The sequence below is a fragment of the Sapajus apella genome, unplaced genomic scaffold, assembly GCF_009761245.1.
Source record: "Sapajus apella isolate SASKATOON/1434 unplaced genomic scaffold, GSC_monkey_1.0 scaffold79, whole genome shotgun sequence".
NCBI classification, from domain to species: domain Eukaryota; kingdom Metazoa; phylum Chordata; class Mammalia; order Primates; family Cebidae; genus Sapajus; species Sapajus apella.
This window is the reverse complement of record NW_022437019.1, coordinates 6,080,884-6,107,892: the sequence shown is the minus strand read 5'-3', so window position 1 is coordinate 6,107,892 and position 27,009 is coordinate 6,080,884. Positions and strand designations below refer to the sequence as shown.

Here is a 27,009-nt window from a genome sequence, read left to right as displayed (position 1 = left end):
TTTCTAAAATGGTAAATTATTTATTTCTTAGTGATAGAAAAGAAGTGATAATTTGGAAGAAAAATTTAAAATGTTTAATTGTGGGCTGGGTGCAGTGGCTCATGCCTATAATCCCAGCACTTTGAGAGGCCGAGGCAGATGGATCACAAGATCAGGAGTTGGATACCATCCTGGCCAAAATGGTGAATCCCTGTCTCTACTAAAAATACAAAAAATAAAAGAATAACCTGCCGCAGTGGCAAGTGCCTGTAATCCCAGCTACTCGGAAGGCTGATGCAGGGGCATCACCTGAATCTGGGAGGCAGAGGTTGCAGTAATCATGCCACTGCACTCCAGTCTGGGCAAAAGAGCGAGACTCCGTCTCAAAAAAAAAAAAAAAAGTTGAAATGTGTTACATAACTATAAAATAGAAATGTCAACTTCCAATCAATACTAGTTCTATTCTTCTTTAAGGCTTTTTGCAACATTTCTATTACTTAACAAACAAAACATAAAATCATAGTAATAGTTTTGACTAGTTAATTGTTCCTATCTTAAATTATATGATTTATTTAAAAAAAAGTATCTATTGAGAAATAACGTTTTAGTTTTAACTCAACCACTTCTTATTTGGGTACCACGGGCAAAAACCTAATTTTTCATGGTCTCATTTTACTTATTTTTACAATGGGAAAAAGAGTATCTGCTACATAAACTCCATGGTGGATTAATGGGAAAAAACAAAATCCGTGACAGAACTTGGTTAAGGAAATAACAACAACAAACAACTGGTGCAATGATCTGTGAAGAAATGAAATAGCTCTGGCAAAAGTATGATTGTGAACAACCTGAAAGTCAGAAATGCAATAATAAGAATAGGTGTCATTTATTTCAGTGCTTCATACTGGACTCTATGCTAAGTTCATTCCATGCATTTCTCACTATTAACTATGAGGGAGATAGGAAGGCTAAGAGAGGTTAAATAATTTAATGAATATTAGTATACCTCAAAACCAGTATTGTCTGTCTCCAGAATTCTTTAAATCACTACATTAAGCTCCTTAATAAGTGTACCTGCTCTCTTCTTACAACACTTTAGGATGATTGATGTTTCACAAAAGTTACCTACAATTACTTGGGTGGGATCCTCTTCCATTGTCTCTGTAAATCACCTAACAGAAAATGAGAATAAGCAAACATTTGTACATGTCTGAAAAGATGAACTGGAAATAAGATTACTGAAATTAATAAGAGTATGTATTGAAGTCAAATCAAATGATACGCCATCTTTAAAAATGAGCAGAACTGGGAGGAAGATAGATTTTGGAAGCAGTTAATCAAAGCCATTGTCATTTGTAGCATTTACAGAAAGTTACAGGAGAAGAAATTTCAAATAATGAAAGCAGGAACAAGTAGTAGTTCATCTCAGATACAGACTAATTCATATTTTGTTATATTACATAGTTACCTAAGTTAGTATTTTTTTAACTCATTGATCTAAAGAAACTACTTATCAGATGCAAGTTTTAAATCTTACACATTTGTTTCTCATGTAGACAAGTCAGTGCCTTCTGTAGGATTTAAGACCTAGGATTTTTCTTCCATATTAAACAAAATTAGTGAGTGAGAAATCTCTGTCTTCTCTTTTTTCCATAAAGAAAACAAAGAAGGCTTTGAGAGTTGTAATGTTTTAGACTTTTGTAATTGACTTGATGAATTGCACTTAATTGATTTAAGATCTACACTCATAGCAGGCCTGCAAAGGCCACATTAGACAAAGACTTGGGAGTTAAATGATGAGCCAAAAGCTTTTTCTGCAGGACTATGTATTTGAATGCAAAGCCAGAGGAGTACTCTTTAAAGAAAAGATGAGAGTAAACTTTTCTAGGAATGTCTTTTACAAATGAATTATTATTATTGGACATGCTTTGTTTTATAGTTAAGCAACTGCTGAGAAAATTTTACAACTTAATTTGAATCCTAAAAAAAATGAATTAACTACATTGAACTTCAAATTAATTTTTCATTATGAAGACTTTTTGTTCTTAGTCTTTTTGTTTCTTATTACTGGTTATATATCCTCTTAATGAAGCCTTCCACCACATAATTTTTTACTCTTCTCTTTATGACAATGAATTCAGGCATTCACAGCTTCAAAGGGACACTCACTTTCTTTGTATATTCATTTAGTGCCAAAAACTCAATATAAAGAACACTGAACTCTTTCTGCTTCACCTATGTCCTTTTCCTTCTGCCATTTAATAGCAACACTGTTCTTTTGGATCTATGGAAGCAAAGGTGACAACCAGCAAGAACTCCACCATCTTCATACATCCAATGAGTCATAGATGTCTTAATGTCTTCATCTCCAAACCAAACCAAGGTTATGATAACCTTCCATTATAAACTCTGTTGAGATTAATTCCCTTGGAAGAACAACTCAACATATTTTTCCAAGATATAGCTCTGATTAGGTCATTACTATGTTAAGACAAAACAAAAACTCAATCATTCCTAGTAACTCCATCTGCTTTTTGCTGAGTAATTGTCAGCAGTATTGATATTCAGGGCGATTCACAATCCACTGTAATCTCACACTTTTCTTATGTGGCCTTTTCCACTCATTCTGTTTATTCACCATATACTCACCAAGTACTGAAATTACTTGGTGTGCTGGGTTTTCCTGAGAGGGCACAAAGCAGAGGTGAAAAAATGATGGGGAGGCTCTTCAGAGAGGAGCCAACAGAGTTCTGGGGTTCCACCCTCGCTTCCACCAGAACAGCTTGATATTTACTCGGCTGATAAATCGAGCTTATTGAAACTTTCATTTGGACAATTGAAAGATTTAGATAATTTTATAGATTGCTGCCCCTGGCCAACATTCACACACACCCTTTCCAAGCCTGATGCCTGTTGCCTTCCTGCCCCTAAGTATTGGGTTCTTTTCTCTTCCCTGAAATCTCTTCCACTCCAATAGCTCTCCATAAAAAAGATGGTCAACATCTTTCCAGCGCAGACTCAAGTGACATTTTCTCCAAAATTCTTTCTTGAATTTTTCCCAGGGAACTATGAATTTTTCCCCTTCTGAACTTAGAGTACTTTGGCTACATCCCATTCTCTTTTGTATTGTAAATTCATGTGTATCCCTTTTTGGGGGATGTGGAGGGTAAGGAGTCTTTTGAAAAAAAAAGAAACTATCTCAGTTTTAGTGGTCTCCCACTGAGTTTACCATAGAGCTTAGAACCCAATAGTACTTAAATTTATTGACAAAACATATAGCACAAAGAATATTGGGATGCCAGCACATCCTTTCCAGGGAACTCTCAGAAACTCATTCCCTAGGAATATTCTAGCATGTGACACCACCCCTTAAGTAATTTTTGAATAATTATGCTCAGGGAATCAAGAGCATTTCTATAAGGTGTATATGTTTTTAAAAGTCCCATTTCATTTATATTTTTTAAAGTTATAAAATTAATTATATGCACTAATATCCTAGTATTTACTAATCTTTTCAAAATAAAGAGAATAAAAACATCAGAATCAATAAGCTTTTTAAAAAAGGATTATATTTACTAAGTATTCATAAAAGTGGAGTTGATAGTCAAAAAAGTTAATGAGAAGTTTATTTGATTTAAAATATAAAGCAAAATATATATTTATTGGAGAGGCCAACATTTTCTTTTATTAATCCATTTTGTTTCTTAGAGTAATATCATTGTCTTCTCTCTCTTCTGCGAACTCCAGAGACATATGCCCTGTACTTTGAATGGATCAGCATACCCTCCAAGTGTTCTATGGACTTGTTCCTTCCTTTTGACATTCTTTTAGAATTCTCTTTACTTTGTGTTCTAATCAATCCACACTAGCCAAAGCTGCAATTACAATTAATCAATGTTTGTATTGACAGAGACAGGGCAATAATGAGAAACTGCTGATCAGTAATAAACAGGTTTGGGCCACATTTTATAAATAGCTTGCAGTAACGGAGGACTAGTCTTATTGACTAATTCATAAATGACTTATAATTTATTTTCAAGCTTTAACCAGGCATGTGTATCTCAAAACAAGCAGTAGAGTGGCTGTATTTCTAGTGAGAAAAGCAAAATGTTTAGATTATTATTGAAGGTATGAGTGAAGTTGGGATGTAGGTGGGGCATAGGGAAAATATATAAGAATAAGTCAAGGTTTATGCAACAATAAAACAAACAGTAGTTTTACTCAAATTTGCAATTCAAAGTCATTCTTTAAATCTAATCTTAACTTTAGTTTTCTATCCAGCAATTAGGCCTCATATGTTCTCAAGATAGTCTTTTGAAAATTTTTAACTGGTTAACTTTTACTCCTCCAATTTGTTTATTCTCGAAACAATAATATGTTTAAATCTGCAAATTTGACTTAATGTTTTCTTCTATACACATATCGAATCCAGTATAAACATTAAGTTCTACTCGTATGTGGTTTCTGTTTATGCAATGCATTTACTATTTGCACTATGCAATTAGTATATTATAAATATACTTGTATACTCTCTCTGTCTTTCATGGATATTTTGTTATCCTCAGCAGGACAAAAAGCTACTTGAGGACAGGAACTAGGTCTTAAACTTTATTCACAGCCATACAATTCTCAGGAAAATTCTAAGCATAAAGTACTCAAAATTACTTATTGATAGTCAGCTTTACAGTTGGAATTATAAGCTCAGGCTTTAAAGAGCCAAGGAGGTAATACAAAAAAGTAAGATCAGCAGATGTATTTGGAAAGGCTTTGCAAGTGAATGTGGGCTAGGGTTACATAAAGAATATAGGCACTGACCCCCAAAGGTAGCTACTATTCAGCTCTAACTTTTTATTGCTAGAGGAAACATGGTCTCAGCAGTATCAGGTGTTTTAACTTTTCCAGAGATAGTATTGGCACAATGCTATTGTAATTTTTTAAATTCTAAATTCAGGCAATTATTTTAATTTCAACCCACCATAAGGCAAGTAAATAATTTGATGATCTGTGGTTTGCATCTTTATACATTTTACCAGTTATGAATCTCAGCTTTATGAAAATTAGTACTAACACACTGGTAACTTTAGGAAAGTTAACTTCTAGAAGTGTGTATGTCTATATAGTTAATAGCTCAAAGGACTAAAGTTCTGATTTCTTGGTTGAAACTAAACTAGTGTATGTACTTTCAATTTTCATATTGAGAGGTAGAAATTTTTTGTTGGATGATTTCTATGAGATTTTCCACAGTGTTTATTAAGGAGCATTGATTCCACTAAGAAGAAGCCTAGTCCTAATTAACATATGTAGTTTTATTGTTTTCAAGAACAAAATACAGAATTAAAGAAAAATGCATAATTCTTAATATAAATAGAGAAAATGTTTTTTACTGGATTCTTCGGTAAACTTTGGAATTGAAAAGATGCTCTTGATACGTTCCTCAGCTATCCAGCTTCTAGACTTTGACCATTCTCTCCCAACCTCAGCTGGGTAAAGGGAGCGAGAGAGAATGAAAAGTGATCTTAAAACTGTATGTACTTAGAGAAATGGGGAATGAATAAAGAGAAAAGATGACTCTAATTTCCTGTTTATCTATGATCTATGCTTTCCCATTAACTGATAAAACAAAGACACAACAAAAAGAAATCAACAACATAAAAAACTATTTAGCGAAATAGAAAAAAATAGAGGTGAAATACATGCTGGAGCTGTGTAAGAGTGCAAACTTATTTTAAGCATTCTCACACACATCCTTCTTGTTTGAGTACTGTATGCTTAGAAAATGTGTTCTTAAAAGTGGTAGTAGAAGAAATCTAAATGAAAAAGTTTTTACTATATCAAAGGAAACACATTTGAAAGAATTAAGTGGCAAAAGGCCTATCTTTCTCTTAATAAATGATACCTTTACTGTGATATATGCTGGCTGGTGATGCACTATATTTACTTTAAATGAAATTCTTTGATGCAATATTGCTTTGATTTATTGGGTGGTTTTTTGATTTAGTAGGAGCCAGTTTTGAGTCAGACGGTGGAGATGATTTACTAGAGAAGGTATTTGATTTGATAGATGATGTATCTTCTTCAGTGTTAAATAAGTAATGATTCAATAGTGAATGTCTGATTTGGTAAGTGAACTATTAGATTTGATTTTGATCTATTTTCTCAGTAAGAGATACATTTATTTTAATAGTTGATGTATCTATTTTAATGCAAAATGTGTCAAATTTATGACTCCATGTCCTTTTTCTCTGCACTTGTGATTTATGAATTTTATGACTAATATATATGTTTCAATTAAAGGTAATATGGAACATTCATTACATTCTACAGACTTAAATTATTCCAAAGCCTATCTGAAAGTTTTTCCCTTTTTCTGATAAGATGTTTGTGGTTAGTAAGGTGATAAAATATAACTCAGCTCAAGGAAATACAAACATATCCTTGGCAGAAACAAGTTTTGTATGTGCATATGTAGGTATTTAAATAAAGTTAAATTATAATACACATTAAATTAATAAATTTACCATTTTTTCTTTCTCCCCTTCAAAAGTGGCTGTTCAGTTACTATTCTCAAGTTTTTATTTTCTCTAATAAAAAGCCTCCTGATTTTTTTTTTTTTTTAATTTAAAAGTACTGATTAGCCGGGCTACTACCTTTGTTTGGATTTACTTTCAGCTTTTCTTATCATGGCTTACTTGCCTAAACTTCATAGATTGATAGATGCATTACTGTATACTTCAAACAATAATTCTACTTGATATGTTTTTGAACCAGCATTCATAATATTTGCTTAAGATGTGATTCACTGAATCTGGCTAAGTTTAGTGGCTCATGCCTGTAATCACAGCACTTTGGGAGGCCAAAGTGGGCAAACCACTTGAGGTCAGGAGCTCGGGACGAGCCTGGCCAACATGGTGAAACCCTGTCTCTACTAAAAATATAAAACTTAGCCAGATGTAGTGGCAGGTGTCTGTAATCCCAGCTACTCTGGAGGCTGAGGTAGGAGAATCACTTAAACCTGGGAGGCAGAGGTTGCAGAGATCATGCCGCTACACTCCAGCCTGGGTGACAGAGCAATATTCTGTCTCAAAAAAAAAAAAAAAAAGGATGTAATTCACTGAATCTGATTAGAAAAGCTACACGTCTTTATCACACAATCTGAGATATAAAATGTGACCAAATTTGAGAGAAGTAAAATGCCTGATATATGTCATCTTAGAGAATTTCACAATGTCTAAGAAAACACAGTTAAAAAAAATAGAAAAAAGAAAATATGATGAAAAACAAACTATGTTCTATGCTAGTTTAATGATGTGGTCTGTTCCTTGGGTGGCTGTTCCTGATTTTCATTGTTTCACAATAAAGGTAAGTACAAATATATGTACATTACTTCTTAGTACATCACGAAGAGAAGCAGCACCATGGCATATGAGTCAGAATACAGACTAGGATTGCCGGCCCAGGTTTACATCCTGGCTCTGCCCTAATTCTGTCCCCTTGGGAAGTTATTTAACCTATTAGTGTCTCACTTATTTCATTTTTAAAGTCTAGATAAAACTTGTAATGGTTATTAGGGTTAATATTTATAAAGGACCTAAAACAGTAAATACTATATAAGTGTTTATTAAATTGAAATAAAACACGAATAGGGTTTTCATAAACCAAAAATGAGGACTACTTATGAAAGACCATGTAATTAGATTACAGAGCTGGTTTGTATGATCTCATCTCTTTATTGAAACTCTGCAGTTATCCTGATACGTATGTCAGTGAATTACTGCATTAGGCATTAAGATTCTGCTGTACTCTTTGATAAACTAAATTTGAAGATCTTAACCTGAATGTCCATGAATTGGATAAAAGACTAAATAAAATTCTGGTAGTTCCTACCACAGATTAAAAATCAGCAGTGAAAAAGAATAAATAATCTCCACATGTATGAACATGGACACTGTATGTGTGCATGTTTATATAAAAAGTTAAAAAGGTATGAAAACACATTAATAATATTTTTCTTGAAGAAGTTTAAGGGGATCGAAGTAAATAGTAATGGTCAAAGGAGATTTTTGCTTTATAATACTCTAATTTTTAAAAAAGAACATATATATTTTTGTATTAAATTAATATTGAATGCTAATTTAAAAATTGACTATTCCATAAAATGATCTAGTTGATGAAAAAAAAGTAACAAGTTTTAGTCATTATTTTTGCTGCCATATACTTGGTTACCCCAAATTTAAAAAATATATATTTTTATATGAAAGTCTAGCTGAAGTTGATATAAAAGGGGTCAGTCTTCTGTTGTTGTTTTTGTTGTTTGTTTGTTTTTATTTTGTAAGATAACCAACAACATAATTTTAAGAAACCTCTAGGAATGCATTCTTAACCTGGGCAATATTGATCTTCAAGGGGGAAAAAATCTTCATTCTTGGTAGTGATGGTGGGAGGCTTGTTATTTCTTGCTCTTTTCATGTATAAAGCATGAATATATTACATATAGCACATACATGATATATAGTACATCCATGATGTTAATACTGTATTTCATGAGGTGGGATGGTAACTAAGAAAAATGTCTCCAAAAGCTCCTTAGTGATCAGTGATGAAGAAAAGGTTGAAAAGTGCTGCTCCTGGAGATTAAAACATATATTTACCTTTATTCCATGAGTCATAATATGTTTCAGTACTGAATTATGGCATATAAACTGGGTGAGATGTAAGACTAAAGAAGATTGCAAGTAGCATGACAGAAAAAGCTCTTGCAATTTTCACAGTTGCTTAGAACATTTCAGTGTCATTGAGGAGTTAGCTGATACTAAGGGGAATTATACAGGGAAGCCACATGCTTCCTTCCAGTCTCTTAGACAACCCAAGTCTAGAGCAACAAGGAATGAACTGTGGAAGGCTCACTAGGAATGGTGAAGGGAACATCATCCATATCCTAGCATATGCTTTTAGTTTCAATGATGCACACCCAGCACACCTAATTGGCCCAGGGCTTAAAAGAATACCTTCATCCTTTAAAATCAATTTTTATTTTTTTCTCTAAGATAAGAATCTTCTATGAAAAACTAATATAGCACATTTTATTCCCAGAAGAAACACATTATCTTTTTAGAAAGAAACATTGAATAGAATATACTTCTTGTTGAGTAAACAGAGTAGAAGCAACAGTAACTGCACTTCAAGGGCTGACCTTTTTCCAAGCATCATGAGAAGCAAGCACTTACCAAGCAAACTCTCTTGTATTCAGACTTTAACCAGATAAGGTGGCAATTCCTATTTGACAGAGTAAGATTCAGAAGTTTGGAGGGTCTAACGAAAGGTGACATGACTATTTCTCAAGGATAATGTAGAAGATATTACCATATCAGAAGGAAGATTGTAATAAACTCGAAGATCCCATTTAAATCTAAGTTTCTACAATATACATTATTTTCCATTTTTATTGAAAATGCAGTCCTTAGTTATGCAGATAAGCAGATAGACACTCTTGTCCCCATTAATACAGTTAGGAAAGGAAAGTGAGCTGCCATTTTCACCTTGTGCTCCTCAGCCTTGTTTATCAGCACAATGAGTACAACTGTATATCACCTCTGCGTCCCCATTCCCACTGATAGTCTTTCTGAAACAGTGATAGTAGGAATAGAGCAATAAGAATAGTGGTAGACACCAGCGTTATCTTTCACTTACAGTGCAACATGTTATCTCATTTAATTCTAACAACCCTACATAGTAACCTGCGTGGGACATACTATCTTACGGATGGGGACGTGAAGTCCAGAATAGTTAGGTGCCTTGTAGTTAAGATCCCACAGCTAGCATATTAATTACGCTCTGTCATTTGACTTCTTCTACCCTGCTGTTCTGCCCATTACACTAATCCCCCAGGCCTGATAAAAGCCCTGAGTGCTGCAGAATATAAACAGACTCGGTCTCAGGAATATGAAAATATAGGGGACATTTATACTTTCAAAATTTTGGCAATGCCATAAACATACTAATACTTCGTGAAATACCAAAAAAGCAATTGACATGCCCAGTTAGTCCAAATAATGTTCAACGTGTCCTGAGTATCCTTTAATCCTTATCCTATAGGGTCTGCTTAGGCTGTGACAGAGTCCTCAAAAAGCTTATTCATCAAACTTAACACCTATCCAAATCATACCTGTCTTTAAAACAGTTCCAAGTCCCTCCCCCAACCAAAGGAACTTTGAGTGACTTGCTTTTTAATTTCTTGCTTCTCTGAACTCTTGCTTCACTTATATAGGAACTAATACAATTAAATTCTCAACAGACTCTTAGCATTAAAAAAATGCATATTTGGTTTTTTTCCATCTTATATAATAGGAACCTTCTCAAGAAAATACCATGTTCTAAAGATAGAAGTTAATTTCACAAATGAAGACCAAAAATGAAAAAAAATATTAGGAGATTCTTACTTAGGAAAGACGCATTGCAGCTAAATGTCGCTCCTGTATTTCTAACTCAGTGTATTTTCAGCCATTCCATAGAAATAAAATAAGGAGTTAATGAAAAAAGAAATAACTGAGTGAGAAAAGATATGTGTAAAAAAAAAAAAAGATACGTTTGAAAAGCAGATCATTAAAACAAGTAAAGCTGAAACTCAGACTAAATTACATACAGTCTTGCTATGGTTTTGACATCTTTCCTGCCCTTACTTTTTAATAGTGTGACAATTTTTCCAGTTTCCATAGTAGTAGTAAAATGTTGAACCCCTGAAATGCAGCCTCACATGTGGCCTAGAAGTTGAAGGAATTTTGAATTGTCAGGTAGTACATGGATCATTAACCATTTTCAGGAAGAAAGGGGCCAAAAAATGGATTTTGACATAAGTAAAGTTGAGAACATGATTCATGAGCTTGTTCCAAAGACTCTTTCTGGGTTATTTAAAGTACTCAGCTGCAAAGATTTTACCAGTTCATTTTCCTAAGCAAAGTTATGTTTCTCGAAGGGCAGGAACAGTAAAGGGGTGCAAAGAGCAAATTCTCAGTTTTACATCACAGTAAATTATTAAAACGTGACATTTTATGACTTAAAATAATTTTAAAGAAGACTGTTACGGGCTGAATTGTGTCCCTTTAAAATTCATATATTGAAATCTTAGCCCTCTGTGCTTCATAATGTAACTATATTTGAACATAGAGCCTTTAAAGAGGTAATTAGGTTAAAATGAGGCTGTTGAAGTGGCCCTTAATCCAATCAACTGATATCCTTAGAAGAAAAGAAACTCCCAGACACACAAAGAGACAACCATTTGAAGAGGCAGCATTAGGGCAGCCATCTGCAAGCCAAGGAGAGAGGCCTTTGACAAAAGCCTACCCTGCTGGCACCTTGGTCTTGGACTTCCAACCTTCAAAACTGTGAGAAAATAAATGTCTGATGTTTGGCCACACAGCCTGTGGCATTTTTTAATGATAGCTCTAGCAAACTAATACAAAGATCTGGAAGAAAACTATTGTTGCAAGCCTGTTATAAATACCGAATCTGCATTTTCTAAGAATAATTATTATCACATCAAATTACTTTGCTTAAGTAATAATTATTTTTATATAGCTAATTAAGAAGTGACGCTTCTTTAAACTTCTGAATATTTTGCTCTGAAATCAATTTAAACCGTGTAATTTAGATAATTTCCTACCCATGTCTACATTTTCAGCACAATTTAACTGATGGAAATAAAATGAAGTAATGAAGTTTGGAAATATTTTATATATATATATAGACATAAAATTTTAACTTAACATCAACAACAACAAATAGGTGCTTTTATGTAGAAGCAGAGCCATGGGTTAGGACTAGAAAAAGCAGATGTACCATTATTTAAAAAAAAAAAAAAAAAAAACTCATTTTTCTGTGTTTGTTCCTTCATTAACACATGAAAGAACTAAATAAACATCTAATCTTATAAAATAGAACTTACAAGAAATTACAGTTCTTTACTTATTCCCAAAATGTTTTATTTTGAATATATAATTTAAATAGTTATAAAGTAATAATAGCTAGCAAGTATTATGCACATCATATATAACATGGATAATGAAGTTGGTACAATTCTTAACCCTTATTTTATGTATGAGATTACCTGAACATAGATAAATAAATTGCCCAAGATTTCATTTTATAAGCCAGGAATGGAACATAAATAATTATCCTCTATAGCCCAAACTCTTAGCTTCTATGCATTATTGAATGAAATTTAATATACCCTATTTTTACCCTTTACAACCTTAGAAATAACAAAATCTAAAATCAAAATTTGGTAAGCCTATGGGGATGAAACAAACATCTAAAGCTCCCTCTATAAGTTATATTTCTAAGAAATACTGTATTTAGTATTCTTTACCTCTGCATATTGTCTTTCTCTTCTTTCCTAACTAACTATTCAAGTCACTCTTCTTATATTTATTAGCTGAAAAGTAGAATTTTCCACCCCCCTCCAGTTCATTTAGATTCTAACGTTCACATTAGATCCTAAGTTTGTTGAAGTCATTTATGCAAATTTACTTAGTTTCTCTCATTTTAACCTAAACTTGGAAACTCCATTATCTGAGGGCTTTCCTCGAGGTTCACAGCCTATCTTTCTGTTTTCATGAGAATCCATTCATATTGCACATTTTTCTTCCATGCCTCTGGTTCCTCAGTCAGTTCATATTACTGATTGCTTCCATCCTTTTATAACATTTGCAATTTACCTTAAGTGTTGGTAATCCTCTCTCCCAGCTTCATTTAAGTAGCAGGTATCAAATTACTCCGATTCTGCCATCATATGTTATGAAATTTCTGTCTACTGGGGTTTTGATTTGTGAAATCTACATTCCAAGTTGCTTAAAGGATACTGATATCAGCAAATATGCATCATTGTGGATTGTGAAAACATGAATTGGATATAGTTTCTAGAAAAAAAATAGGACTACTTTTTAGTTGGAGCATTCCTTCATTGAAAATAATTTTTAATATACTTTTCCATCTCTTAAAAAATGTCATATTCTTAACCCAAATCTGGTCTTCCGAACTTTTGTAGTTGACAATGTCATTTTGTCATTAATGTGCATTTAATTGATTGATTTTGTATTTCCAATATTGATCAATTTTATATTTGTAATTTTAACTATTATTCAGAATACATAAACATTGACCAGGATCTTCAAAGGACTTACAGTTAAACAGAAAATATTTATTAATATTGAAATTATTTTTTGACCTTTGAAATGAGATTTATTCAGTATAAAACCACTTGATAGTTCTCATAAAGTCAATTTCTATTACTTTAAAACAGATGTCTTCTTAGGCTTTCTTGGTGTTATTAGTATGACTAGGAGCGTGGGAGACTAATACTACTTTGCAATGATTAGCCCTGCATTTATCTGCCTTCTGGAGGAAAATATTTTTTAATGGCACTGGCCTGGTATTATGAGTCATGATAGAAAAGCCAAAATCTCACATAAGTTACCCAAAACAAAAACAAACCCAAACTAAACAAGTGATAATACCCACCCACTTAACTCTACTCTATTTCATCCATTCAACAATATCCTTTTTTTTTTTTTAAGGCAGGCCTACTGTATGCTGGTAATAAAGGTAATAGATGTTTGGGCTATGTCAATGAGCTAAAGAAACTAGAGACAGACAATGAAAAAATAAACATGAAAACCATGATATGTTACAAGATAATAAGGGCTATGGAAAAATATTTTTAAGTAGAGCATAGATCAAGTCTTAATTTTAAAAACAGAAAAATAAGAGAGGCTGAGCATAGGAGAAATGCTCAAATTTAACTAAGGGGATTAAAGTGGACCACTGTGTTGAGTAAATACTTAAAAGAAGTACATAAATTAGTTTACATGGCTATCTTGGGAAAGAGAATTCCAGGCAGAGGGAATAGCTCATGCAAAGAGCTACAGTGGGAAGAAGCCCACGTATTGGAGAAAGAACAAGAGGGCCTGGGAGGGCCACTGCTGGAGCTAGAATGAAGTAAGCCAAGAGACACTGGTAGGAAAGTAATTCAGATAGGTCAGCGGCTGGACTTGGGTAGGAAGATAGATCATGCAGGGCCTTGAGGACCATTGTATTGATAAGAATTTGGACTTTGAATTAAAGTGAATGGAAGAACTATTGCAGAGTGTAAAGTGAAGGTGTGTCACAGCCTTGCACTTTACTTCTTGTTTTTTTTTTCCTTCTGTGAAAAAATATACTTTGTTCAACAAGGAGAGCAGCAAGGAAACTGAGAGATGACTGCAGAAATCCTGTTGAGAATTTGGTGACTGTGACCAGGTGACTATGACCAGTCTAAACAGACTGACAGTGAAGTGAGTGACAGTGGTCAGATTCTGGAGAGACACACACAAAATATGCTTATGAAATAAACTTTTCTCTTTCTATTTTGAAAAATTCAAGCATAAAAATGGAATAAGGCAATAAACATTTATTTTCCAGCACCTAGGTCTAATGCTATAGCTAGATCTAGCAAAAATACGTATTTTTGTAAAGTGTTTGAAAGTTGCAGACAGCCTATCTATTCATTTTGCCTTACTGTAGCATCAGAAAAGTGGGAATTCTATAATGTCACTTAATATCCAGTTCATTTTCAAATTATGTGAATTACTCTAAAAAGATCTGTTTTGACGATATGAAGAGCGTATGTGTGGAGGTGTATATGATTCCAAGTCAAGATCTAATCCAGGTTTATGCAGTATTTGATTGTTGAATCTCTTTTAATATAGATGTAATTCATTAATAAAAATATGTCTTTTAATATATTTTGATCATCATTTCTTTCCCTTGAAGAGTTCAGAAACTTTGTCTTATAGAAAGTTACCCACATTAGACTTGTCAGATTGTTAATTGTATTATTTTACTTTCTCAGTATTTTCTAGAAGTTGATAGTTAGGTCTAATGGCCTGACGAAAGGCAATTTAAATACTGTTGATGAGGAGATTTCATTGATACAGCTATGAACTGGATAATGCACATGTGAAGAGGCACATAATACTGTGTTATCCGGCTATTACAGATGCCAGAAGGATGTACAGTCAGAGGCCATTTGAAACATTGTTTTTATTGAGTGGAATTTTAACCATTTGATATACAGTTAGATGACTTTGTTTCCATTTGTTTTCAATTGTCAGGTTTATATTTGAATTTGTAAAACATTTTCATGTTTCAAAAGCCAAAAGGTTACTAATAAGTATACTTGCAAAAGTCTTTCTCCATCCCTATGCTAACTTACACTCTTTTACCTCTATAGATAAGGAGGTGACAAAATTTGTAAAAGGCCAAAGAATAAATACTGTAGACTTTACAGGCCGTATGGTCTCTATGACAGGCCATATGGTCTCTATGACACTACACAATTCTGCTGTTGTAGTGAGAAAGCAACCACAAACAATACATACCTAAATGGGTATGGCTGTGTCTCATAAAACTATATACAAAAACATGATTGTATTTGTCCTATGGGTCATATTTTGCTGAACTATGCTATAGATAATCATTTTTAAAAATTTGATTCAGCCACATTCATTCTGTTTCTTTTGGGTATTTTATTTTCCTTCCTTAAACAAAAATAGCATAGTATATACACTGTTCTATATTTTGTTAATTTTATTTAAATCACACACACCCCCACACTCCCAAGCATAATATCCATGTGTATTCTCCTAATTCTTTTTGATAATTATGTAGTGGACAAACACACACATATATGTATGGGTATACATATATATGCATATATGTGTAATGCATGTGAATGGATGCATGGCTGGATGGATAGCTAGCCAGCTAGATATTCAGGTTCCTGAAGTAGAGTTGTTGGGCCAAAAGGAAACACATCTGTAATTCTCTTCATTATTTCAAAGTTCCTCCCACATGGGCTGTATCACGTTGCTCTCCCACTGTCATACGAGCATGCTAGCTTTTCCTCAGTCTTGCCAACAGACTGTGCTCTCAAGTTTTTGAACTTTTTCCAAGATAATATATGAGAAATAGTATCTCAGTGTTAACTTTAATTTTCATTTATCTTATGAATGAAATTGAACATCTTTTCATACATTCAAGGGCCGTTAGCTGTTCTGCTTCTGTGAACTGTCTGTTCTTTTGTGCTCCTTTTTTTAAATTGGGTTTCAGAATGTATGTTAAAATTAGAGCCAACTGGGTTTTCTAACATTCAATGTGATGTTTGAGAAAATAGATAAATCAGGTATAATCAGCATCTTTGTATTCAGCATTAAGCTACCTTTAAGTGGGATGAGGAAAAGTATGGTTAAGGCAGCTTTCAGATGATCAGATCAAGGGATTGAGTTCAGGATTGGACATTGTTGAGTTAATGCTATTAAATATCCAAATAAAGAAAAAGAGAGGTATCAGGATGCACGTGTCTAGATATGGTAGAGAAATCTGTACTAGCAGTGGAAAGCTGGGAATCATCGAATAGAGATGTGGGTGAATACCACGAGACTGACGAGTTCACAAAGTGAGTGTGGGTAGAGAGGAGAAGAAAACCAAGGATTGAGTCCTGAATCTTTTGATATTAAAATTTAGAAAGAAAAAAGTTCCAGTACACCACCAGTAAAGTAGAAGGATATAAAGAGAATAAAGCTCCGTGAAGGCAAGTATATAATTTGTGTAGAAGATAAATACATGACCAAGGCTGGTAAGATGAGGACAATAATTTAGCATTTTATTTTAAATAGTGATATTATTTATTATTAAATTTTAAATTTAATGCTCTTGGAAGACAATGGTTTGGTAGAGGAGAAAGCTATAAAATCTAATGTTTTTTTTTTCAGACTGAAAAGCAAATTAAATACTCCTTGAATTTAGAGATGTCAACCAAAAGTTGAATGCAACAGGGAGCCATCTTCATTTTATGTCAGTAATAAATCTCACTTGAACTTACGCAAAATGTTTTGTATAGAAATGTAACATGATATTCATTTTGCTCTCACCTTCAGTTGAAGTCCAGTATTTGCAATATATCTACATTTTAGAAAGTTCCAAACAAAAATAATATTCCCTTCTTCAAGAAAAATAGGAAAAAATATTAAAATGTATAAATTTAAAGAATTACATCTGTAAACAACCCCTAAATATTTCAGTGGGAAAAGTTTACAAAATAGTACATGATTAACTAGCAAATAAATTATATAGGTAATCACTATATTTTCTATGAATGCATTAAAGGAAGAGGTAACTTTAGGCTTAATTATTTTCTGCCTCTGCAAGGAAAAGAAAGGCTTTCAAAAACAAGGGAACCATTGGACATTACCAGATAAATAATTATGAAGCTATTAATAAAATGTGATTGTTACCATTAAGATGCTCATCTTAGCAGTTTACAAATAATATAGGGACAAAAAGTATTTGAACTTCAACGAAACCATAAGTAGTGTTGTTTCTGTTTCTTTTGGTCAGTTGGACTATTACTGAGTGCTCATGCTGTATCAAGCATGTGACCCTGATGGGAGAATGGTAGCTGTTGACAAGTGAAAAGGTCTGTACTTCTGGAATTCATTCCAGAGCCTCAATTCAGAACTGATTTCCTTCACTCCCAATTTTTTTCTAGCTGGCTCTTCACCATCTGTAACATTTATTTGCACAGTAAAACTTTCTCTAGACTCCCAGACAAGCATGTGTCTTTTTCCTCAACATTTTATCTTACATAATATACTTGTCTTTCTTGAAGCAGTATGTCTTTGGCTTGTTCTGGAATATAAGCTCTCTGAGGGCAGGAACCATACTTATCTTCTTTGTTACTGGATTGCATGGTGACTTTGCAGCTAGAAAGTGCACAACAAAAATTTGTTGAAAAAGTGAAATAATAAATATTGACATTTTATATGCCATTATACCTATGAGTCACTTTCTATAGCATCCACACATGTGTAAGTTATTTAAGTGCCCACTTTTATATTTATTTAGTACTTTCAAGACCTATTTTTATAAAAAAAATTACATAAACCAAATATTTAAAAAATAGCAATAGGATGCTATTGAGGGATAGCTTTCAATGTGAGATATTGGTAGCTAGATAACACAGAAGGAAAATGATTTCATAAATAAAAAAGGTGTTAGGAAGTAAGGGTCAATCTATACACCGTTCATTTTGAGTATAAAAAGCTTCTTTCTAAGAATAATTCATATAAATTTCTGGGAAAAGTAAAATAAAATTGGTTGCATATTCTAAAATAATTTTTATTTTATTTTTAATATATTTTATTTTATAAGTTATATCATATAATTGATTAATTTATTTATTTTAAAATTAATAATTTTTAATTTTTATTTTACAATTTAACAATTTTTAATTTTTATTTTAGATTCAAGGGTACATGTGCAGTTTTGTTATATAGGTAAATTGCATGTAATAGTGGGTTGGTGAACAGATTATTTCACCACCCAGCTAGTAAACATAGTATGTGGTAGGTAGTGTTTTGATCCTCACCCTCCTCCCACCATCCCCTCTCAAGTAGGCCCTAGTATCTGTTGTTACCTTCATTGTGTCCATATATACTCAATATTTAACCCTCACTTGTAAGTGAGAGCATGTGGTATTTGACTTTTTGTTCCTGTGTTAGTTCACTTAGGATAATGAACCCCAGCTCAATCCATATTGCTGCAAAAGACATAATCTTGTTCCTTTTTATGGCTGCATAGTATTTCATGGTATGTATGTACCATTTTCTTTATTCAGTCGACCATTCATGGGCATCTAGGTTGATTACACATCTTTGTTATTGTGACTAGTGCTGCAATGAACCTCCACACGCAGGTGTCTTTATGGTAGAACAATTTCTATTCTTTTGGTTATATATCCACTAATAGGATTGCTGGCTAAAATGGTAATTCTGCTTTGAGTTCTTTGAGAAATCCCCAAAGTGTTTTTAACAAAAGCTGAACTAATTTACATTCTCACCATCAGCTTCTTCATAACTTTGCCAGCATCTGTCATTTTTTGACTTTTTCTAATACCCATAGTGTGTCATGGTATCTTATTGTGGTTTTGATTTGCATTTCTCTAATAATTAGTGATGTTGAACATTTTTTCATATGCCTCTTGGCTGTGCATATGTCTTCTTTTCTAAAGTGTCTGCCCACTTTTTTTCTTAATCACATTTTAGATTCTGGGGTACATGTACAGATCATGCAAGATTGTTATATAAGTACATTTATGGCAAGGTGGTTTGCTTTACCATCCCCCCATCACCTATACCTGACATTTCTCCCCATGTTATCCCTCCCCAACCTCCCTTCCACTATCCCTCTTCTAGCCTCCCCCAACAGACCCCAGTGTGTGATGCTCCCCTCTCTGTGTCCATGTGTTCTCATTCTTCAACACCTGCCTATGAGTGAGAAGATAGTGTGTTTGATTTTCTGTTCTTGTGTCAGTTTGCTGAGAATGATGTTTCTAGGTTCATCCATGTCCCTACAGAGGTCACAAACTCATCTTTTTTATGGCTGCATAGTATTCCATGTTGTATATATGCCACATTTTCTTTGTCCAGTCTCTCATTGATGGGCATTTGGGTTGGTTTCAGGTCTTTGCTATTGTAAACAGTGTCACAATGAACATTTGTGTGCATGTGTCTTTATAATAGAATGATTTATAGTCCTTTGGATATATAGTCAGTAATGGGATTGCTGGGTCAAGTGGAATTTCTATTTCTAGGTCCTTGAGGAATCACCATACTGTCTTCCACAATGGTTGAACTAATTAACACTCCCACCAACAGTGTAAAGATGTTCCTATTTCTCCACATCCTCTCCAGCATCTGTTGTCTACAGATTTTTTAAATAATCACCATTCTAACTGGCGTGAGATGGCATCTCAATGTGGTTTTGATTTGCATTTCTCTAATGACCAATGATGATGAGCATTTTTTTCATTTGCCCACTTTTTAATGGACTTGTTTGGTTTTTGCTTGTAGATTTAAGTTCCTTATAGATTCTGGCTAATACACCTTTGTCAGATGCATAGTTTGCAAATATTGTCTCCTATTCTTTAGGTTATCTGTTTGCTCTGTTGATAGTTTCTTTTGCTGTGCAGAAGCTCTTTAGTAGTTTAATGAGGTCCCATTTGTCAATTTTTGTTGCAATTGCTTTTGGTATCTTTGTCATGAAATCTTTGCCAGATCTTACATTCAGAATAGTATTTCCTAGGTTATCTTCCAGGGTTTTTATAGTTTTAGGTTTTATATTGAAGTCTTCATTCCATCTTGAGTTTATTTTTATATATGGTATAAGGAAGGGGTCTAGTTTCAGTCATCTTCATGTTACTAACCAGTTATCCCAGAACCATTTATTGAATAGGGAGTCCATTTCTCATTGCTTGTTTTTGTCAACTTTGTCAGATTTCAGATTATTGTAGTTGTGGAGCATTATTTCTAGGCTCTGTATTCTGCACCATTGAGCTACTGTCTGTCATTCTACAAGTACCATGCTGTTTCGATGAGTGTAGCCTTGTGCAATTTGAAGTCAGGTGACATGATGCCTCTAGCTTTTTTCTTTTGCTTAGGATTACTTTAGCTATTCCAGCTCTTTGTTTTTGATTCCATATGAATTTTTAAGTACTTTTCTTCTACCCTGTGAAGAATGTCTTTAGGAGTTTGGTTTATAGCATTGAATCTGTAAACTGCTTTGGGCAGTATGGCCATTTTAACAATATTCTTCCTATCTATGAGCATGAAATATCATCTCTCTCTTCTTTGAGTAGTGTCTTATAATTCTCGTTTTCGGGATATTTTGCCTCCCTAATAAGCTGTATTCCTAGATATTTTATTGTTTTTGTGGCTGTTGTGAATGGGATTGTGTTCCGGATTTGGCTCTCAGCTTGCGTGTTGTTGGTGTGTAGGAATGTTACTAATTTTTGTACACTGATTTACCTGTGACTTTGCTAAAGCTGTTTAACAGATCAAGAAATTTTGGGGCAGAGAGTGTGGGGTTTTCTAGGTATAGAATCATATAACCTGCAAATAGAGATAGCTTTACTTCCTTTCTTCCTATATGGATGCCTTTTTTTTTCCCCCCTTTTCTCATGCCTGATTGCTCTGGCAAGGGATTCCAGTACTGTGTTGAATAGGAGTGGTGAGAAAAGACATTCTTGTCTTGTTCTGGCTCTCAAGAAGAATGCTTTAAGCTTCTGCCCATTCAGTGTGTTTCTTGCTGTAGGTTTGACATAGATAGCTTTTATTATTTTGAAGTATGTTCATTCAATGTGTAGTTTGTTGAGGGTTTTTAAGATAAACGATGTTGAATTTTATCAAAAGCCTTTTCTACATCTATTGAGACAGTCATGTGGTTTGTGTTTTTAGTTCTCTTTATGTGATGAATCACGTTTATTGATTTATGTAGGTTGAACCAACCTTGCGTCCCAGGGATAATGCTTACTTGATAATGGTGGATAAGCTTTTTGATGTGCTGCTGGGTTCAGTTGGGTAGTATTTTGTCGAGGATTTTTGCTTCTATGTTTAGCAAGGATATTGCCCTGAAGTTCTCTTGTGTGTATGTGTGTGACCCTCCCAGGCTTCAGTATCAGGATGATGTTGACCTCATAGAATGAGTTGGAAAGCAGCCCCTGCACCTAAATTGTCTGGAGTAGTATTACTAAGAATTGTTCCAGCTCTTCTTTATACATCTGGTAGAATTTACTGTGAATTTATCTGGTCCTGGGCTTTTATTTTGGTTGGCAGACTTTTTATTACTGATTCAATTTTGGAACTCATTATCAATCAGTTCAAGGCTTCAATTTCTTCCTGCTTCAGTTTTAGGAGATTGTATGTGTCCAGGAATTTATCCATTTATTGTAGGTTTTCTAGCTTGTGTGCATAGAGCTATTTTTAGTGGTCTCTAAAGGTTTTTGTTTTGTTTTTGGAAGGAAAGGTTTTATGAAAAATGAAAGTACACTCCACAGTGTGGGCCTGAGCATAGGGGGTCAAAGGCCCTGTTACAGAGTTTTTGTGAGTTTAAATACACTCTACCTGGGGTATGCCCTATGTAAATGAAGAGGATGAAGTAAAATTACAAAGTCATTTACTCAGTGTATGCCCTGTGGAGAAGATATTTCCTGTTATAGCTGAAGTGTGGATTGGCCTTATGCTCCCTGCTTCCAGACTCTCTTTTCCTGCCTTATCTCCCTACTTAGAGATGTGATCCACATAAATCTTTGGGGAGGCAGAGGGACCAATGGTCTTTTTTTCTGTATTTGTCTCATGACCAATGGTCTTTTTTTCTGTAATAGCTTCATGCTCACTTGGGGCATAACGTCTACCTATATTAGGGATCACGGAATTCTTACCCTGCTCTATCTAGTGGAAGCAGGGTGGTTTCTTGATGGCCAGGGGTGGTGTCTTCATCTGGAACTGAGTGGAGCCCTTGTTGCATGATCATCTGAAGCTTGATGGTCTCTCAAAGGTTCCAGTGGGTACAAAGTTCCAAAAGTGTGGAGGGACCCTTCTCAGTTGTGAGGCCATGATCCCAAAGTTCAAGGTTCCAAAGTTCTGCTGTAGTGTGGAGGGCAAAGACAGTCTTTCTCTGATGTTTCCAGAAGATTTAAACCATAAAAATCTTCCTTTACTCTTTTGCCAGCATGCCAGGCTTCTTGGTTCTTTCTCCCTGAGTGGCGCTAGCAAACCTGCTTAATTCTTCCTCCTGGCTGGCTTACCAAAATATGTTAACAGTGGATGATGTCCAAGTTCTTGGTGTCTTGAACAAAGAATTGGGCAAAATGCACAAACAAAGCAAGGAAGGAATGAAGGGTTTTATTGAAAATGAAAGTACACTCAACTGTCTGGGAGCCAGCCTGAGCATAGTGGCTCAAGGCCTCTCTCAGTATTTTTTTATTTTTCTGCCAGGTCAGTGGTAATGTCCCTTTTGATATTTCTGATTGTGTTTATTTGAATCTTCTTTCTTTTTTTTCTTTTTTCATCTAGCTTGTAGACTATATATCTTATTTTTTTCAATAAACCAACTCCTGTGTTTATTAATCTTTTGTATAATTTTTTGTATCTTAATTGCCTTCAATTTGGCTTTGTTTTTGGTTATTTCTTGTCATGCTAGCTTTAGAGTTGGTTTGCTTTTGTTTTTCTAGTTTCTCTAGTGGTGATGTTAGATTGTTAATGTGAGATATTTTTATAACTTTTTTTATGTGGACATTTAGTGCTATAAACTTCTCTCTTAACCCTACCTTAGCTGTTTCTAAAATTCTAATGTGTTGTATCTTTGTTGCCATTATTTTCAATGAATTTCTTGATTTCTTCTTAATTTCATTATTTACCCAATAGTCATTCAGGAGCAGGTTGTTTAATTTACATTGTAATTAGATGGTTTTGAGTAATTTTATTAGTACTGATTTCTTTTTCTACTGCGCTGTGGTTCAAGAGCATGGATGGTATGATTTTGACTTTAACTTTGCTGAGAATTATTTTATGTCAAATTGTGTGGTTGATTTCTGCCATGTACAGATGAGAAGAATGTATATTCTGTTCTTTTTGGGTGGAGCATTCTGTAGATGTCTATTAGGTCCATTTAGTCAAGTGTTGAGTTCAGGTCCTGAATATCTTTGTTTTCTGCTTTAATGATCTAATATTATCATTAGGGTATTTAAGTATCCTGCAATTATTTTGTATTTATCTAATTCTCTTCACAGGTCTCCAAGAACTTGCTTTATGAATCTGGGTGCTTGTTTGTTGGGTGCGTATATATTTAGGATATTTAGGACTTCTTGTTGGATTGAACCCTTTACCCTTATGCAATGCCTTTCTTTGTCTTTTTGATCTATGCTGGTTTAAAGTCTGCTCTGTTTGAAATTATAGAATGGCAACACTGCTTGTTTCTGTTTTCCATTTGCTTGGTAGATTTTTCTCTATTCCTTTTCTTTAAGCTTATGGGAGTCATTGCATGTGGGATGGGTCTCAGGCTCTTGAAGACAGCATACCACTGGTCTTGCTCCACTGTTCAACCTACCCCTCTGTGCCTTTTAATTGGTCCATTTAACCCATTTACATTCATATTTAGTATTGATATGTATGGACTTATTTCTGTCATCATGTTGTTAGCTGATTATCATGCAGACTTGTTTATATGGTTGCTTTATAGTGTTGCTGGTCTACATACTTAAGTGTGATTTTATGGTGGCCAGTAAGTCTTTCCTTTCCATGTTTTGCACTCCCTTCAGGGCTTCTTGTAAGGTAAGTGTGGTGATAATAAAAATCCCTTAGCATTTTCTTGTCTGAACATGATCTTATTTCTCCCTCATTTATGAAGCTTAGTTGCCTGGATATAAAACTCTTGGTTGGAACTTATTTTCTTTAAGAATGTTGAATATCGGACTCCATTCTCTTCTGGCTTGTTAGGGTTTCTCCTGAAATGTCTGCTGTTAGCCTGATGGGATTTCCTTTGTACATGGCCTGCCCCTTCTCTCTAGCTGCCTTTGCCATTTTTCTTTCATTTAGACCTTGGAGAATTTGATGACTATGTGTCTTGGGGATGGTGTTCTTGTATACTATGCTACAGGAGTTATCTGCATTTTCTGAGTTTAAATATGGGCCTCTCAAGCAGTTTTGTGGAAATTTTCATGGATGATATCCTGAAATATGTTTCCTATGTTGCTTGATTTGTTCCTATCTCTTTCAGAGATGCCAGTGAGCCATAGATTTGGTATGCTGACATAATTCCATATTTCTCAGAGATTTTCTTCTTTTTTACTATTTTTATTATTTTTGTCTAATTTGGAGAACCAATTTTCAAGCTCTGAGATTCTTTCCTCAGCTTAATCTATTCTACTGTTAATATTTATGATTGCATTATGAAATTCTTATACTGTGTTTTTCAGTTTTACCAGATCAGTATTGTTCTTTCTGATAATGCCCATTTAGTCTATAAGCTCCTCTATCATTTTATTGTAATACTTAAATTCCTTGGATTGGGTTTCAACTTTCCCGTGAATCTCAGTGATCTTTGTTCTTATCCATATTCTGAATTAAATTACTGTCATTTCAGCCATTTCAGCTTGGTTAAGAATTCTTGCTGGGGAACTAGTGAGGCTGTTTAGATGAAAGAGGACACTCTGACTTTTTGAATTGCCAGAGTTTCTTGGACTGGGTCTTTCTCATTGATGTGGACTCATGATCCTCTAACTGCAGCGTAATTTGAGTACTATCAGTAGACTCCTTTTCTGGACGTTTTCAGTGGACCAACGCTTTGTGCAGGGATTATCTTTGTAGCTTAATTCTTGTCCTTAGTTTTACAGGGGAATACATTAGCAAAGTATTTTTTGTGTTAAAGTTTGGGCTGTGATCTCGTAGATAATGCTTAAGTGAAATGGTTAGTAGGTACTCTCCTGATCAGCCAGCTGGCCCCTCTGTATTTCCTCAGTATTGCAGCCATGATCCCTCTCAGTGCTCTGAAAAGGTGGGCTCCTCTCTCACTGAGTGCTGGATGCCAGTCTCATCTCAGCTTGACACTCCTGAGCCACACATCATAGTTACAGGGTGAGCTCAGGCTTTATGTTCCTTCCCCAGCTGGAGGGAGCAAGGAAAGGGAACTTGACAGTGGCTACGGCAGAGGCCTTTCACTTGCCTCTTGAATATCCACCCTATAGAAATGCAGAGCTGCTACTAATCAGTGTAATTGGGCCAGCATGGGGTGGTTGCATTGTGGCCCCAAGCCTAGGACCCTGGCTGGTGACAAGCAAGGAGTGCAGGAGGCTTGTTAGGTAGACCAACTGGCCTCTCCTCCTTAGGGCAGCTGTGGTGTGCTGTAGATGTGATTAAAGTACTCAGAGTCTTCATTCCCTCTCCAGTTCAAGGGCATTAAGGGCAGTACCCCTACAGCAGCAGGGGCAGTGGGGCTTTCAGTTGCCCCTGGGAGCTGCGCCTCAGAGAAACTGCTACTGGGAATGTTCAGCCAGAGATGCTAAGGCTGAACTCTCGTGGTAAACAGTCTGGCCACTTTTCCATAAGGCAGTTGCATGGTGCTGGGGATCTGTATTAGTCCCTAATCACTGCATGGCCTCTCGAGCCTGAGGGCAACAGGAGCGAGGGATACAGAGTAGTAAAACTAGTGTCCCGCCTGCTCCCTCTTGGACCTCTGTCCCAAAGAAATGCAGAGCTGCTACTGGCTCAAGAGCCCAGGTCAGGGGTGGCTGGAGTCCCAGGTCAGAAGGCCCTGCCCAATGAGGAGTAGTGGGATTGGGGACTCTTTTAGAAAACAGTCTGGCTTCTCTCTGTAAAATGACTGTACTCTGCTGGGGGTCTGCTTTAGCTAAAATGACTCAATGAATCATCAGACGCATAGACTTTAAAAATCAACCTGTACTTGACTGAAGCATTGCTGTTTTTGTAAATAGGGTAATAATGATACCATAGTCCTCCAACTTGTAAAATTTGACCATTTAAGGGGTTACAAATCATCCATTTTTAATGGGGAAATCACAAACTCCTGAAATTCCCAATTTTGACTGTTGACAAAATTGTGTTTTAGGGGGTGCAGGGGGAGATAGAGGTATAAGAATTTATGAAAGCAAGAAATCTATTGTAATAAAATGCCAAGAAGCTTCAGAGAAATGAGATACTACTGTTGACTGACTAGAAAAAATATGAATGATATGATCTAAACTTTGTTTAGGACTGATAAGGGTCTTGCAGTTGTACAATGCCTGATACTTAGAAAGGCGCTATGCTTGGATTAGTGCTCTATTATTGCCATCTTGAAATCCTTAACAATACTTGTACAAGGAGGCTTGCATTTTCTTTTGCACTGGACCAAGTGAATTACATACCCAGTCTTGAGGACAGATCATTGTTAGAAGGATTGTTGCAAGAAAGTTAAGAAAATAACACAAACAAAGGATTATTATGGGACAGTGAGTTAAATTTTATAAGTGTGAAAATTTTGTAGAAAAGCAGGAGTATTTTTCAAAAGGAAGGGAAGGATATTAGACATTAATCCCAACAGCATGGGGAACTCATATCTCTTCATTTTCATCTGCCACCTGTCCTTCCAGGTGCTAACCCATTAATC

At 34.8% G+C, this 27,009-nt stretch overlaps 2 long non-coding RNA genes across 2 annotated transcripts in view; both read left to right on the top strand.

The window, feature by feature from the left end:
- The window catches only part of LOC116533085, a 706,275-nt gene that overhangs the window by 102,364 nt on the left and 576,902 nt on the right, over positions 1-27,009 (top strand). The window lies entirely within an intron of this gene.
- On the top strand, positions 16,855-24,355 carry LOC116533086. Its single transcript, XR_004261079.1, has 3 exons — positions 16,855-16,867; positions 16,947-16,951; positions 23,645-24,355. It is a non-coding gene; the product is annotated as an uncharacterized LOC116533086 (long non-coding RNA).